Genomic DNA, 4,587 nt, shown 5'->3' with positions numbered 1-4,587 from the left:
ACACACACACACACACACACAATACATGATATGTTCTCAGAATTAGCTGCTTTACAACACATCCACATAAATTACACGAAGTGTGGCTTACAATATATTATTAATGAATATATACCTTCGCAGGGATATATACATAAGCTGAGAGTAGCAATAACATCCCCGTACACTACTGATGAGCTTCACCATCACCAGTGTACATACCAACATACACCACAACCATACACCATCCCACAATACACCACGCCGGGAACTGGCTTAGTATACCGCTTTAGGCCCATCAATAGCGGATTATCAATGCAACAACAACAGCTGGTTTACTCCCCTCAGCAAGTATACTTTAGTAAACTCCCAGGGCATATAAACCCACAATCGGAATACATTTAATAATTGTGTATATATGCCCCTACAGTAGGCTCCAGAAGGCCCAGCGTGTGCTTGGGAAAATTCGCAAATAATCTACGCCATTATCGCGGCAAGACACCCAGAGCCGTTAACTTGGTGTTATCTTGGCTCTCTCACACACCTGGTCGACGGTGCCTCTATTGGGTCCGTATAGCTGTGCTTGGTAACCAAGTCTGGGCTCCTGCGTCCTGAACCAGGCTCACCACTGGCTCACCTCTGGATACTCATGCTGAGGAACGTATCTTGTTCCTCTGGGCTGTTAGCGCACACACACACACGCACAGCGACGCTCAGTAGACAGTGCTCAAGGATTGAGTGGTTTGCAGCACAATGTTTCATAAGCATGTGTTGGAACGCACTCACAATGTGTGTGTGTGTGGCGACGACCCACGGGATATTGTATTCATTTACGTGGGTCACTAGGAGTTCAGAAGAGTGACGCTGTGCAGCGAGTCTCAGGTCTCTAAGATACTTGGAAAGCAGGCGATGAGTCACAATAACGTGGCTGAAGTATGTTGACCAGACCACACACTAGAAATTGAAGGGACGACGACGTTTCGGTCCGTCCTGGACCATTCTCAAGTCGATTGGAAACTTGGAAAGGTGACCCCATCGCCTCGAAGAAAGGATATACGGAGCATTAGAGGGGATTTTTACGTACGTCCAAAATGTAGGCTTCAAGTCCCTTTTCCTGCTACCATTCCCTCCCGTCTTTCGTTTATATTTTGGTTTATTAGACATTTTTAACATTAATAAGTTACAAGTCAGTGAATACAAACAAAGGTTAAATATTGTGAATCTCTTGGAGCTCCTCAGCTTCCAGGCAAGAACACTGTCCGTGTCACTTGTATCGTCCAGCTGAAGCACTGAAACAGAAAACTGGCAGCTCTTCGGTCTTTGGTAGTGCCACCGAGCCTAGAACCTAATTCCTTGAAAACGTTCATTGCATCTTTACCAAAGGGGCTAAATGCTAAGGGAACCAATGTGTACAGGTGTTCCAGTTGCCTGTACTGGGTGGTTGACCGCACCACATGCCTTACCAACGCCTAAGGTACCATAGGTATCAGCCAAGGTGGATACACACATGCTCTCCGACACCAGCTGTTTGCTGTAGTTCCAGGGATATACTGATACCATCTGGGCGAAGTTCAATACCATCAGAATTCTGCACCTTTGCAAAATTCTGGGCGTTGGGCTGCGGTAAGGCTCCCCTTGATGATGTCACAGGTCTGTGACAAAAACTCGTTTTGATGTTAATTTCATGTGTCTGGCATGCCCACTCCTTGCAGCTTCCAGAGTGCAGAAAATGCAAACTATATTGGTCCAGCTTGTTGCAAATACACTTGAACTCAATGTGAATTGGAGAATCAAGGCAGGAAGTCACTGCAATACAGATAGTCTCAGGATCTACATGTGTGCCTATTGCAGACATAGATACTGCTAAAAGGAAGTCCCCTGCATGGGGAGCATCCACAGCTCTAAGGCGAAAGAGAAGGTACAGGAGAAAGTGACAAGCCATTACGACTATATAGCACTTGGAAGGGAATAAATCAGGATAAGAATTTGAGATGAGATGAGTGGGGGAAGGGGGAGGGGGCGGGGGGAGATGTGGAGTGGTGCCCAACCACTTGGACGATCAGGGACTGAGTGCATCTCTAAGGCGAACTATCTCCTATGGTGACGGTGCAGCATCAAACTCTCCATATATATATATATATATATATATATATATATATATATATATATATATATATATATATATATATATATATATATATATATATATATATATATATATATATATATATATATATATATACAGTACATATATATATATATATATATATACAAGCAGTACACCACCAAACACACGTAACACCCTCAGTGCCTTAAACTGTAATAATCGCCTTTCATAACACCTGCTGTAACTCCCCGGCAATGTTCCTGTACACGTCACTGTCATGTTCCTGCGGGCCGAGAGCTGGCGAGTGAACCAACGCTAACCAGAAACTAGGTAAATATATCTGCGTTGGAATGGAATGTGTGCAGATTTATGCCAAAACTACAAAGTTAATTCATAGCGAGAACAGAGAACTGGTCGGCATCAAAGAGATTCCTCAGTGCATCAGTGGTCCGGGGGGGGGGACATGCGTTGATTCTGTGTCGTCCTCATGCCCAAACCACTTGGATTGGACGGTAGAGCGACGGTCTCGCTTCATGCTGGTCGGCGTTCAATCCCCGACCGTCCAAGTGGTTGGACTACCATTCATTTCCCCTCCTCGTCCCATCCCAAATCCTTATCCTGATTCCCCCTTTCCAAGTGCTATATAGTCGTGATAGCTTGGCTCTTTCTCCCTGATAATTCCCTCTGTGTCCTCATGGGTGAGGTGTCCCTTCACGGTTCATACACAGTATTATGTCCAAAAATTACCTTTAGATTTCTTTAATGGTATTTACATAGCAATGTTAAATTTAGATGTCTCTCCACGCCACTTATATTTAGATTTTCTACGCGGTATTTACCTTATCAAAACAAGATTTACATTAATAACGTATTAATATAGCACGGTAACATTAAATATATAAATTCTTCAATGAGTAAACTGAAAGATAGTTTTCTATCCGACCAATTTATATAAATATTTACTGTACTGTTTCTAAAGACAAAAAAATTAAAGCGACATTTCAGGTAATTTTTCAAAAATAATTTACATCAATAATACATACGGCCAATATTAATAATATATGACAATCTGATAATGACTGTATAATTATGGCAATCAAAAAAGTCTATTATAATTGAAACGCTAATTGATTCTTATCATTCATTCGCCATCAGGTTCCAGCTTCAACAGCAATTTATTCATTTACTGAACAACTATAATTTTGACCTGTGTTGCAATTGCAGGTCAGACACATCAAAATCATTGTTTCTCACCTCTTCCAATTTATTTATTTACTCGTTTCGTGCGGAACATGACAAGGAAATGCGACACAAAGTATGCAAATGAGTAATATGTTAATGTCTGTGTAATGTATTGTCCAGCGATTGTTGACCTTGGTGATTGTTTTCTCTGGTGACTGTTTAGCCTGATGGGTAGATTGTTTACCTAAATCACCGTGATAAACAATCTTGGGAATGGTTTATAGTTTATATCAATATTCCACTATAGAGATTTACACACCGTCTAAAGCAACATTATTACAAGTCTTTAAAGCATGTTTATCACCAATTACAAAATTCATACGCAGTTGACTTCGTTCTGGACCCACAATCGATGGTCCTCGGTTCGATTCCCGGACAGGACAAAAATGGCCGAGCACGTTGTCTTTTGCCTGATGTTTCTGTTCACCTGGCAGTACATAGATATTCAGGAGTTGGGCACCTGTTGTGGGGTTACATCCTTGGGATTAGAGGGAGGGGGTCAGCAGTTGGGGTTGGGGGGGTGGACTTCGATGCGAGCCTATGGTGTATATGTACACAGGCTTCTTGTCACCGGTTCGGGGACCAGCCCCGTGCAGAGGACCATCTCCAGTCTCATAAAGAGGCTGAGATCGAGGCCTACTCAACCAGCCCATGACTCTGAAGGGCAGTAGTAGGCCTACTGCCCAATGGAGCAGTCCACTTCTGATTGGTCACTATGGAGTTTGGTCACTATGAGTCATTAAGTCTAGACTAGTCTAAGTCTAAATCTAATCCAAAGCCTTGAATGACACTATGAACCAACGAACAAAGTTGTCTGTGGTGGGGCATGAAGCAATAGGTTGCCTGCTGCATGGAACGTTTGCAGGTGGTATCTGATTAGTAGCTGTAGGGAAGGGGTAGATGGAAGGGTAGATGGAAGGGTAGATAGAAGGAGTAGATGGAAGGGGGAATATAAAGGAAGATAGATGTTTACCTCAACCATTCATTTGATCCTCTAGAGGTATTTGAAGTGCCTCAAAACATCGGGAAAACTGATATCCTGCTGTGTAACTATTCCACCTCGCTATCTTCGCTTTCACTCTCTCAATGCAGGGGAGAAAATGTAAGTACAGTATTGGCCGGCTTCATCTGATAACAACTCAGCTTTCAAACTACTTTCAGTATTTCCTCAGTCCAACATATGATCATAATCTATTACCCTTATTCAGAACACACGCGCGCACACACACACACACACACACACACACACACACACACAC

This window comes from Procambarus clarkii, chromosome 40 (assembly GCF_040958095.1).
Source record: "Procambarus clarkii isolate CNS0578487 chromosome 40, FALCON_Pclarkii_2.0, whole genome shotgun sequence".
NCBI classification, from domain to species: domain Eukaryota; kingdom Metazoa; phylum Arthropoda; class Malacostraca; order Decapoda; family Cambaridae; genus Procambarus; species Procambarus clarkii.
This window is presented reverse-complemented; position numbering follows the sequence as displayed.